We start from the raw sequence: 13425 nt of genomic DNA on the forward strand, positions 1-13425 counted from the left end.
CTCAGAAGGATAGCAGCCTTGTGGAAGTACACAGAATTTATCAGACATTGATGTAGGTGCTATACGAAGGTCAATAATAAAGATATTTGCTCTCTCTAAGAGTTCATAAAACACGAGGGAAATCTATAAAAACTCAAGTCTAATTAAAGTTTGTATTTGAAACTCTCTATTCCGTGCACCATGAATACCCCAAGCTTTTCTTGGTAAAGCAGATGCATAGAGACAACTGCGTAAAGGCGCAGGGTCAGGAGCACTTGCAGTTTTAATGAGTGGTAGGACCATTTTGCAGAAAAAGTACTGGCCAGGCACTGAAGTGTCAACACTGGACACCTTGTCTTTATTCTGAGTGGCCTTAGAGTCCTCCATCCTCACTGAGATACCCACTGGAGTAGAGACACAATAGCTTTACCTCCAGCTGTCTTGTGGAAAGTGGTATTTGCTGTCCCCTCATGAGGTACCCTTGGCTTTCCTTCCCATTAACGTTTCAACCTTGAAGCCTTTTTCCAACAGGGCTCAGGAGCAATGCCATGCAGGAAGAGGTGAAACTTAAATGCATCCCTTTGGGATGCACTGCCTCACTGATACCCCCAGGAGATTGCTGGCTCTGGTCATGCAACCACAAGTTCTCCCACTTCTGGTCTAAGGACCCAGTTGCCCTGTTACAAATGATTGGGGGCCCTCAGTATGTTGATCTCTATTTACCAAACTGCAAATTCAAAATAAGAAACATTAACAATTAAAGTAACAGCACACATGGTCCCAATTGGTAAAATGCTTGGGTTTAACCCTAGGCATCCACCTGAAAAGCAAGGCATGGTGGCACTTCCCTGTAACCCCAGCTCTGGAGAGGCAGAGACAGGCAAATCCCTAGGACTCTCTGGCCAGTCAGTCTAGTCTAGTTGGCAAGTTCCAGGCCCCGGTGAGAGTCCTGTCTCAAATAACACAAAGAAAAGTAGACAGTGCCTGTGGTGGTTTAATGAGAATGGCCCCATTGGCTCCTATGTTTGAATATTTGGTTCCTAGTTGTTGGAGATGTTTGGTAAGGACTAGGTGGTGTGGTCTTGTTGGATGAGGTTGTATCACGGTTTGTGTTTTTGTTCTTATTACTCTTTTGTCTTTTTGGGGGGTGTCACCCAACTCCCAAATAAATCATGCATGGGCTATTATTACTAGTTTTAACCCCCCCCCTTATTTTGACTTGTTTCTTGCCAGCATTTCTTAAATTAGCCCATTTACCTTTTGCTTCTGGGCTTTTCCTTTTTCTTACTTCTGTAAATCTTACTTTCCTTCCTATTTCATTGCTGGTTGGCTGGCCCTTGATGTCGTCCCGTTGTTCTCTCTTGCTCCTGTATTCTCCCCTTCCTCAGATTTCTCCTCCTATTTATGCTCTCTGCCTGCCAGCCCCACCGTATCCTTTACCCTGCCTCGATATTGACCATTCAACTCTTTATTAGACCATCGAGTGTTTTAGACAGGCAAAGAATCACGGCTTCACAGAGTTAAACAAATGCAGCATGAACAAAGGCAACACATCTTTACATCGTTAAACCTTACAGAGCACAAACAAACTTAACACATCTTAAAATAATACTCTACAACAGGGGTGGGCTTTGTGGTTTCAAAAGCCCACTCCACCCCCACCCTCTCCCAGATTCGCCTGCTGCCCGTGAGCTCTCAGCTGTTGCTTCCAAGCCATGCATGCCTGGTGCCACACCTCCTGCCGTGATAATCAAGGACTAACACTCTGAAAGTGTAGGCAAGCCCCTAATTAAAATGCTTTCTCCTACAAGTTGCCTTTGTCGTGGTGTCTTTTCACAGCAATAGAAGGGTAAGTAAAATAACTCCTGATGACCATTACCCAAGGTTGACCTCTGCCTCCACAAGTACATGTGTATGTGTACGTGCAAGTACTCCATGAATTTACTTTTACATACGCAAAGTAAATAAATAGAATAATAACAAATAACCAACTTCCTCTCTCTTTTTGGTGTATGATGTATATACATGTTTGCATGTATGTGTGCATCTGTGTGTACATACATGTGGAGGTCCCAGGTTGATGCTGGGAGCCATTCTCTATTGATCACGGTCTACCTACATTATTCATTCAGGTAGGCTCTCTCAATCAAGGCCAGAGTTTGACTATATACTTAGTCCTGCTAGCCAGCACACTCTAGAGGTGTCTTATCTCTGCCTTCAAAGACTAGATTTACAGGCAGGTTGCCACACACACACCCACTATTTACTTGGGTTCTGGAGACCCAAAGTACAGTCTTCACATGTGTGTGGCAAACACTTTAGCCACTTCATTGTCTCCCTGGCCCCAACTCAACATTTTAAAGAAGACTGCATCATTTGGAAAAAAAATTGCAAGAAGTGACATTACTTTATATGTGTGAACTTTAAAAAAAAAATCTGGATTAATAGAAGACAGTTGGGTGTTCCCTACTGTGTCTGCATTTAGTCTGTCTGCATCTTACACGTTCTGAAACTCCTGGGAGACTAAGGGTATAAAAGGGCAAAGTATATTTTAGTGTTTTCATGAAACAACTTTAATTAAAGGGCCCACAGTTTTGAGGCCAACCATCGTCTACTGAGTTTTGTATCATTGTCAACATAACACAGCATGACATAATTGGCCTTCTATATCATATACTTCGCCCTCAGCTGGAGGAAAAGGCTAAACAGGACCTGAACGTTTTGGATCTGCTACCTGGACCAAGGGACATGAGGCTTCTCTATCACAGGGGCTCCAGAAGGCTGCAAATGGGCCCAACCCCCTGCAGCCCAGTGCAAGCTTGCGTCTCTGCTCTCTTGGAGTCCCACTTTATACCTGCCACTTGGATCATCCCCACCCATGTATACACAAACTAAAGCTTTCACTTGTTTAAGCATTTCTTGACCTTACCGTATCTCCTTATCCTTAAGCCAAGTTCTTTGTGTATGCTTGTGCCTGTGTGAGGAGGGCAGAGGCCAATGCTAGCATCTTTTTCCATTTTTTCTCCACCTTATATTTCTTGAGACAGTCTCTCACTTAGCTTAGAACTTGTCTATGAGGCTAACCTGGTAGGCCAGTAAGTTTCAAGGATCCCCCTGCCTCCACTTCCCCTGTGACAGGATTAAAAGTGAGGGGTCTGTACTCAGCTTTCGAAGTGGGTTCTGGGGATAGAACTCAGGTCTTGCTTGCAAGGTAAGCTCTCTACCAAAGGAACTTCTCCCCAACCCTATATGTTGCAGAATATTTGTTTAACTATATAAATATGTGTTGTATTTGTTTAATTATGTAAAGATGTGTTATTGTTTTACCTCGCCCTCCAAAGGCACCTGACTGGTCTAGTAAAAAGCTCAATTACCAACAGTGAGGAGAAGGTATTGGCGGGACTTCTGAGTAGGGAGAATAAGTCGGAGGAGGAATTTAGGGTGGGGGAAGAAAGAAAAAGACACCAGGAAGATGCCAAGGGCCAGTCAGCCTGCCACAGAGGAATCAGGAAAATAGGATTACAGAATGAAAGGTTTAAAAGCCCCAAGGCAAAAAGTAGATGACTAGAAACAGGTTAAACTAATTTAAGAGAGCTAGTGGGACAAGCCTAAGCTGTGGCTGAGCATCCGTAATTAATAATAAGTCTCTGTGTCTTTATTTGGGAGCTGGTTGGCAGACCAAAGAAAATTCCAACTACACCTATACTTTATATTAACAACTTTATCATCACTCTTCAACTTACAAGCACAATCTCCCACAACCTGTGAGCTACCCTAGGCAGTTTTCAGCCTGTGTTTTCACAAGGCAGTCCTGGGCAGTGACTGTGCACTCCTTGTGACTTTGCGTTTATCAGAACCAGACAGGGATCTCGCCTTCAGCTCTTCACCAGACAACCCCATTCAGGGATGGGGAAGAGTCGGGGCAGCATCCAGAACTGTTAGAATTAAAACAGCCGGGCTGAAAAGGAGGTTTGAACCTGGAAGAAATGAGATGCAACTCTCCACTGAAGTTCTGGATTTATTTCAGATACCAGGGTATAGTCCCAGGGTCTTCCATTCTGAAATAAAAACAAAAAACAAAAAACAAAAAACAACCAAACTGGAAGTTTCTAGAAAGTGTGAGCTCCTGTTACTGAGATTAGGTTTCTTAAGCAGTGCTTCCTCCAGAAGAAACTAGACAGAAAAGAATGACTTCATAAAGTGAAGGAGCTAACCTAGAACACTCTGTCACACCAGGAGGCAGGGCTGCTATCAAGGAGTTCTCAGGTCCTATCACAAGCAGGGTGAAGCTGGGACATTTAAATGTCATGAGAAACAGTGACTGCAGTAGCTCCAAACACTTCAATTATGCTAAAATCTGTGTGCTCAGAATGTTCTTTTTAAAGGTACATTGATTAGCTTTGGAGAGTGCTCAGGAGCCCAACTCATTACACTTAAAAGCTGGCAAAGAAAAGACAAGCACCAAACGTTTTGTTTTCTTCACTCCTGTACAAGCTATGCCTCCTCACAGACAAATAATTGATGATGGCATGCTTCTCTTTATGGACATACATTGCACATCCTGCATGAAGAAGGAAAGATACAATTAGAACACTGCCATTTGTATGCCCCAGTGATATCTAACTTTAATTGTCACAATGGTGGAACCTAGAATCACCTGGGTAGAGTCTCAGTGAGAAATTGTCTACACGCCTCTGGGCATGTCTGTGGGGTTTGTCTATGTTAACTGATATGGGAAGACACAGCCCACTGTAGGTGGCAACATTCCTTAGGCAGAGGGTTGTGAACCGGTGTATTTCTTTCTGCTTCTGACTATGGATGTGTTGAACCTAGCTGTTTTATGTTCTTGCCCTGACTTCCTGATGTTCGTGGACTTTAACCTGGAATTGTGCACTAAATAAAATTATCTCTCCTAAGTTCCTTTTAATTTTTTATTATATATTTAAAACAATATGTATATGTGTGTAGGGTATGTGTGTGTATGTGTGAATGAAGTGCTTGAAGAGGTCAGAAGAAGGAATTGGATTCAGAGCTGTAGTTGGGAGCCTGGGTGCTGGGAATCGTTGTGAGAGCAGAACACAGCCTTGAACCCTGAACTGTTTCCCCATCCCCAACCCCAAATTGTTGTTCTTGTCACAATATTTTATAATAGCAGCAAAAATGAAACTAGAACAGCTCCTGTGAATTCCATATGTACATGTGTATTATATATCTACAAATAATGTATATATATTAAAATCCATAAACAAATCATATATATATGATGTGGGAGATGCCATTCTGTAAATATGTCTCTCCTGTTGTTTGATGAATAAAACACTGTTGGCCAATAGGGAAACAAGATAGATGGGAATAGGATTGAGGAGGATTCTGGGAAATGTAGTCAAGAGGAGATAGTCGCCATGTGATCGTCTGGGAGGAGAGGACACGTCAGGAGGGCATCCTTGGAAAGATAAGTCCTTATAGAAATATATATTAGTAGTCATGGGTTAATACTTAAGACAGAATTAGTCAATGAGAAGCCCCGGATATTGGCCGACAGTATTGTAACTAATAGAGTCTCTGTGTGTTATTTGGGGTTGATGCGGTACTGGGACCAAGCTGGCGGGAAAAATGCTTTTTTTACACACACACACACACACACACACACACACACAGAGGGAGAGAGAGAGGGGGGGGAGAGGGAGAGAGAGGGAGAAGGGCAAACATGAACTATACAATACTACACATGGCTTATTCTTACCCAAAGAATAAAGCCCGAATGTGACCAAACCTGTTTGCTACACATTGGTAGATGTCTTCTTGGGACCTGGATCTGTAAATAAAGTCTTAGGGACACACACTCATACTCATTTGCTTAAGTTGCAGCAGAAACTATATGGCCCAGAAAGTCTCAAGTATTTACTTGTTCGGTAATCTGTTTCATTGAAGACTAAAAGGTTCTCATGTCCAATGTGTGGACCTTATTTAAAACCTCATTGGAACAAAATAATAGTTAACTATGAAGCAGAAATTTAAACACTGGTAGGAATATAGCATGATATCATTATTAATGAGACATTAAGTTAATATTTGGAGAGTGTTGAGAATGCTGTTCAGAGCCTCAGGTCCAATTCTCAGAGCCTGCATTCTTCATCACAGGGCACAGGGCTAGTGCTATTAGGACCTTTCTGAAGGTCACAGAATGGCCCATCATGGAAGGCCCCAGAACATTATCTGCATAGTGAGTACACAGCAGGATAAAGGCGTTGGTGGCTCTGCAGACAGCAGCCACCCTCACTAGTTCAATATACCTGTCTGCCACTTGCTCAAGCTGGGCCCATATAGGAGGGTAACACCCACAAGTGCCTTCCAGCAGAGTGTGATGGAGCAGTCTGTGTTTCCTTTCCTCATTGGAGACTCTAACCTGGCTTGCAAGTGGAGGGAATTGGGGTGTGGTGAATCTGGAGACAGGAGGACCAGTTATAAAGTGACTGTAATGGTCCTGGCAGCGGGAAGCCACTCGTCTGGACATAGAGGACAGGGTGGTCATGGTTGTGGACCTAGAGGACAGAGCTCAGGACACTGAGTCCCCTAACAACACAGCAAGCAGCTGGCTGGGTAGTACATCCTGCCTAGGAATGTTTCTTATTGTGTTTAGAATGTGAAATGACTCCCTAGATTTGCATATTGGAGCACTTGGCCCCAGCTGAGGGCATGCTGGGGAAGGAGAGACCTCTATAGGAGAGACCCTTGCTGGAGCAGGTGAGACACATGGCATGGGCCTTGAGGCTTAAGCTTAGTCCTACTTCCTCTTCACTTTCTGGCTGCAGCTGTAATATGCCTGCTGCAGTGTATTCCCCACAATGATAGAGCATGTTGCCTCTATCTGTAATTGGAAATGAACTCCACCTTCCTTGAGTTACTTAGGTCAGGTATTTTGTTGCAGCAACAAGGACAGTCGATCCTTGACACATGTGGTCTACAGACACCTGGCTAGATCCACTCTGCTTTCACTTTGCTGGTGGTGGTCACCAATCCTACTTTCTTTTGTCCTCAAGTAATGGGAGACAGGGTATGCCGTTACCAGTGTCATGGGAGGATTCAGGCACAGGCTTGATGATTGAGGCCACATGGAGTGATGACAGTTGGATCTGAACTTCAGACAGCTGGCTTCCAAAGTGCGTGCATGCTCTCTTCCTAACAATCTCCTTGTGATGACCAAGGAGATGGCTCGGAGGACAATGTGCTTGCCATGCAAACAAACATGAGGACCTCTGAGTTTGGATCCCTAGCACCCATGTGAAAATCTTGACATGGTAGCACATACTTGTAACACCAGTGCTGGGAGGCAGAGATAAGCAAATCCTGGGAAGGGGTAAGGTAGCTCACTTGTCAGCCAGTCTAGCTGCATTGGCGAGAGACCCTACTCTGTTGGAAGGCAGAGATAAGCAAATCCTGGGAAGGGGCACAGTAGCTCACTTGTCAGCCAGTCTAGCTGCATTGGTGAAACTTACTCTGTGTCCAAAAACTAAGGTTGAAGGACTAGAAGATGACTCAGTAGGGAAGAGGCTTACTCTGTCATGGTGAAGATTTGAGTTCAAATCCTTAGCACCAAGGCAGTGTGTGTGTGTGTGTGTGTGTGTGTGTGTGTGTGTGTGTGTGATAGTTTGTGTTGTCATCTTGATGCAATCTAAAGTTACCTGGGAAGAGGGAACCTCAACCGAGGAACTGCCCAGATTAGATTGGCCTGTGGCTCTGTGTGAGTAATTGTCTTCATTGACGATTGATGTAGGAAGGTGCAGCTACTGTGGGCTCCACCACCCCTAGGCAAGTGGTTCCGGGTTCTATAAGAAAAGCAGATCAGCAAGCTGCAGGGAACAAGTCAGTAAGCGGCGTCCCTCCATGGCCTCTGCACCAGTCCTTACTCTGACGTCCCCCAGTCAGTGATGGACTGTGATGCGGAAGTGTAAGATGGAATAACTCTTCCCTCCTCAAGTTTCCCTTGATCATGGTGTTTGTCGAAGCAACAGAAAGAAAACTAAGGCAGCTGGCTATTACCAGGAATGATTGTAACCCCAGCTCTGGGGACACTGGGGTAGGGAGTAGAGACAAGCAGATCTTTAGAGCTTGCTGATCACCTTGTCTAGTCAAGAAAAGGCTAGCCTCATGTTCAGCCACAGGCCTGGGCAGTAAGCAATAGAGAGAGATGGAGGAAGACACTTGACGTCTTGCTCTGGCCTCCACATGTGTGTCCATGAGGGCACATGCCTCACTCAGACTCACATGCATGAACCATCCATACCACACCACACACACACACACACACACACACACACACACACACACACACACGTGTAGGGGTGAGCCCCACAAAGCTACCCTCCCTTAGTAGATTATAACTTACTTATCACCCCCTATGTATAATATGTTGTATATGTTTGAGTTTGTATCAAATTTTAATCTTCTATTTACACTAAAGGGGAATTGTAGGGGTGAGCCTCACAAAGCTATCTGCCCTAAGGGCGGGGATAAGGAAATTTAGGACAGGTGGAAATAAAAGGAAGTAAAAGAGAAACGAATCTCTCTCTCTCTCTCTCTCTCTCTCTCTCTCTCTCTCTCTCTCTCTCTCTCTCTCTCTCCTCTCTCTCCTCTTCTCTTCCCCCTGGAAGCCTGCCACACTTCTGACTCCCCAGCCTTTTGTGTGTAAATTCTTATTCTGGTAAATAAATACATTACATTCCCTATTGCATTGACCTCCCTCTTCACACCCGTCTATAAAGGAACAAATAATTAAATATAATTTTTAAATTTAAAAATAATTTACCAGCTGAGTTCAGTCACAGAAATGTCAGATTGAGCTAGAAAAATCACCTTTCCCCGGGTAGAAAACAAACTATCTGGGCTCCACAGTCACACCTTCCTGCTATGATATGAGGAACACATATGCCTCGTCATCAAGGATGGTGAAATAAGGTCATGGGGAGGTCATTCAACCTGCCTTGAAAAAGTTGCCTCGGGCTTGAAGCCCAGGTTTTTGTGCTGCGTACCTGTGGGTTCTGGGCACCTCTCTTAGTCGCTTTTCTTCCTTCTGTCTCCTTTCCAGGGTTGTTCTTTTCTCACCCTTTCCATCACACCAACAGCTTTTTCCTCCTGTTCCTCAGACAGAGAGTCACTTGATGATGATCTCACTGGTGAGAGAGGGGAATATCCTCCACGGAGCCAGCCAAATCTGGAAGCATTGCCATCATTGACCCTGATCACCAACCTAAGAGAGAAAGAAGAAGCCTTAGCGATGGGGGTCCTTGGTCTGCTGCTAGCAGCCGCAGACTCTCTCTGGCTGGGCAGAGTAGCTGCTTCCTTCATGGGCTGAATTATTTATGTCGTCGTCTAAAGGGCTTAAGCACTTCCTTCTTCTGTTGAATCCCAAAGACAAATTTCTTTTGGCACCTCCAAAAGTCTATGTAAGTGGGGGACTACTTGGAGTTTGGAGCTATCCTTTGTATGGATTGAGGAACACACTAGAGAGGAAAGTGAAGACAGAAGGAGGCCTCAAGCGGCGGCGTGTGCCCGAATATGCTTAGCCCTACTCTGCCTCTTCCCTTAACTGTACCAAAGATGTAACTGTAACATATCTCACCAGCAAAAAGAGACTCAAGGCTGGGTGGGTGAACCTGCAGCTATTCAGTCATTCTAGAAGACGGACATGGTCCGCTCTTCTTCTGTAGGCTCATGTGACCAGTACCATTCATGAATCCTAGTAGCAGCCAGAAGCCTGTGAGTTGATTCACAGCCATCCATTTTCACCACACCTCAGGGACAGTGTGAGGGCTGCTCCCACTCTCCAACTCACTCCTATCCTTTCCCAAAGACCGCTGAGTGGGCAACACAGATACTCACGCTAGCTGTCAGTATCCATCAATATCAGCTTCCAATTGCCCGCGTGTGTAGACACTGTAAAAATCCCAGACACACGGGGAAAGCTGACTGCGTGAAGACCCTGGACTGAGAGTGTGGTGGAGAACTTCACACACTATTCCCATATGTTTCCCCCAGGAAAATTTTTGTAAGCTATTGTTGTCAAGGAAATATGACTTTTTTATTGTTAAAATAAAATGAGCAATTGAAGCTCAAAAGAATCATTGGAGATTAGCAACAACAACAACAATATGATTTTCTGAGCATAAAGGACAAACCCAGTAAGGCTGTAAAGGACAGGAGGGACGGAAGTAAAATCTCTTGTGATGGATTAGTGGTTCCATGTAATTCAGTTCAGGGAATTATTGTAGCTCGGGGACAAAAAGGCAAAGAGATAGAAATGATGACAGAGTTGTACTTATGACAAGAGAGGTCTGGGAGACTGTTCTTTCCTGTCACAGGAGGCCACGGGGAGAACAGAAATGACAGTGTTAAAGCAAGGATCAACCAGGCAAGTTTACTTTGGGGTTCACCAAGTGTCCCACAATTTCTAAAAAGACACAGAAGGATTTCAAAGGCAAGGTCTAGAGGGTAGGTCAGAGGTAGACTTCTTGCCTAGTACATACAAAGCCTTGGTTTCCACCCCTAGCACCTCCTATAAAAGAAAAAAAGAGACGTGGACGCACTCACAGGTCCATGTGCATTTCAATTGGTCTGGACATCTCTCCAGAAGACTAAATGGAAGAGGTCAGAAGTAAAGGGGACTCAACTTGGGATTCTACCCAGTCAAGCTATCTCTCCTGTGAGCAAGAGTAGAGGGAAGTACGGTATATTTGCTGCTGTAAAAACAAATACCACAAAGTAACAGAAAGTAGATTCCATATTGTTTCAAGTAGGTCTTTCAGGAGGGGATAGGGATGAGCATGAGGAGACAAAAATGAAGGGTCAGAGCTACCTCCCATAGTCCTGCCTGGGTAAGGGTGGTGATTGTGGTCAGAGGTGCTCACGGGAAGTATTTAGCTGGGCGGATCTCTCCATGCCACACAGTCAGGACCGAATCTTGGCACCTTCACTTTATACTCTGCTGTAGAATGGGAGAGAACGCCTGCTACCTACATCACTGATTACTTGTAATCCCAAGTGATAGCATGTCAGTCACCCCACACAAAACTTCCATGCTTTAATTATGAGTCCAAAAGTATTGCTTCAATTAATAATTGTTGTTCGTCTTAGTGATATGATAGCATGAATTCAAACATAGTTTTCAAACTCTTTTCAGCAAACTCGTCAGGAGGCCCTTCTCCCAGTAGTGAGAAGATGCCAGGATGCTGGAGATGGGGACCTTCCTTGATTATCCATGCAACTGGACCCTGGATTCTACTTCTGGATGCCCATGTTGGTTAGGTTGGGCTGGAGGGGAAGGTTTATCTGCTTTACTTCCTGGGGCACTGAGAAGGTCTTTCTCAGATGGATGGAGGTCCATGCCCCTGCACCCCCAAAAATGTGAACTGAAGTTCCTGTGTATGATAAAGATCTTATAGAAGAGTTGACCTAGTCTATGGAGGGAGGAAGGGAGGGAGGAAGGCAGGCAGGGAGGGAGAGAGTGAGTGCTGTTGATCGGGTCTAAAACTATCGTTGGCTACCTTTAGTCTCCTTAATTTTGGGTCATTTGTCACTCCTGCATCTGAACTAACATCCCTTGGCTATCAGGCAAAAAAATCTTTGGAGTGTGTTATACTAGCATATTCCTAGCTGCCACCAACCCCAATGCTAAGAATGCCACGGCTAAGCACTGAGATGAACTCAAGAAAGCCAGTAACAGAGAGGGAGGAATGATGACCAAAGGGATTGAGACTGGGCTGGTTTAACCCCCAGAAACAGCTGACCTGACAAGGGTTAGCTCTTGAATCCCAGGCTGATGCCTGGGAATCCAGCATGGGACTGATCAAGACCCCCTGAATGGGGGTGTCAGTGAGAAGGCCTAGGTAATCTATTGAGCCTTGGGCAGTAGATCAGTATTTATTTATCCCAAGTATACAAATGGACTTTGGACTCCCATCCAACAATGTGAGATGCACTCTCACCCTGAACTCTTGGGGGAGGGTCTAGGCCCTGCCCTGGATGAAATGACAGACTATGGACACCCCCAAGGAGGGCCTCACCCTCCCTGGGGAAATGAGGGGATACTGGGGGGGGGTTGGGGGGAGGACACGGGAGGAGGGGAGGGAAATGGAGAGGGACCTGGAACTGACTTGTGAAGCAACCTTGTTTCTAATTTAAATTAAAATTTAAAAATAAATAATAAAAAGAAACAACAACAAAGAATGCCATCAGATAGCATTCAAGGCATATGGCAGAGACTTCCTTCTTTGCCATGACTGCCCACCTGAAGTCCTCACCAGCATATTTGATAAATACATCAATTCCTGACTCCAATTTGCTCCATGACCATCAAAGTTCATATAACCTCACCACAGGGGAGTGTTACCCTGAATCCATGTTCCTGAGACATAGTTGTATCTGACCCTTTAGAGCGAGAGCTGTCTTTTGTATTAGACAGTGACAGTGACCTCACTAATGTTCCTCCTGGGATGGGAGAGCTGGGTGTGGATCTGTGCATTGTGCAGCAGCAGATGCTGGCTTTTAAATTTTCAAACATAGAATAGGAATAACAAGCTGGTACTATGACTCTTGGCCATTTGAGATCCTGAAAAGAACCTCAACCCCAGCATGATGAGGACAGAGAAAGGTCTGAAGGTCTTTTTTCCATAGACTTGGAGCTCATTGGTCTAGTCTCAGTGAGATTCATGAGAGCTGGGCAGGGTTGACCCAGTTCTGTGGGATTCTGTATGTTGAAGCTGATGTAGTCAGTCTGTTATTAGGAGCATCTGGCAAAGACAGCACTAGAATGTATCTTCTTGGGAAGGGGAACCAAGTGGTCATAGTATTGATGAGCCACTGATGATGGCTACTGTGTATCTCATTAGATTCTTGGGCCATTGTAAGAAATGGGTATTCTTATCTGTATTTTCAAGTGTCATCATGGAGACTAACAGAACTTAAAGATCTTGCTCCCCCTGGTAGAGACATTGAATCTGACCACGAGAAAAATGAATCTCAGTGCAACCAGAAGATATTTGAGTGTTACATGGGCTTTTGGGTTTTTACTTTATTGTAGTTTTTAGATTTTTTTTTTTGCAGAGAAGCCTTTCATTTGTTCATGAATGAAAATCATGTGGTGAATCTTCTCTTCCTAAGGCTAAAGAACATGGTGTCCATGTATCTACTCTTCCTACAGCTAGAGAAAAAGGTGTCCACATTCACACATCCACTCTTTGTAAGGCTAAAGAACGTGGTGTCCAAGTTCATATGTCTACTTCTTCTAAGGCTGGATAACAGAACATCCACATTCATTTATACATCCTCTGAAGACAGAGTTTCCACCTCACCTGATCCTACAGTTAGGTCCCAAATAAGCACACAGAGGTTTATATTAATTATAAACTGTTTGGCTAATGGCTCAGGTTTCTATTTGGCTAGCTCTCTATT

This window comes from Mesocricetus auratus, unplaced genomic scaffold (assembly GCF_017639785.1).
Source record: "Mesocricetus auratus isolate SY011 unplaced genomic scaffold, BCM_Maur_2.0 Super-Scaffold_100008, whole genome shotgun sequence".
Taxonomy (NCBI): Eukaryota; Metazoa; Chordata; class Mammalia; order Rodentia; family Cricetidae; genus Mesocricetus; species Mesocricetus auratus.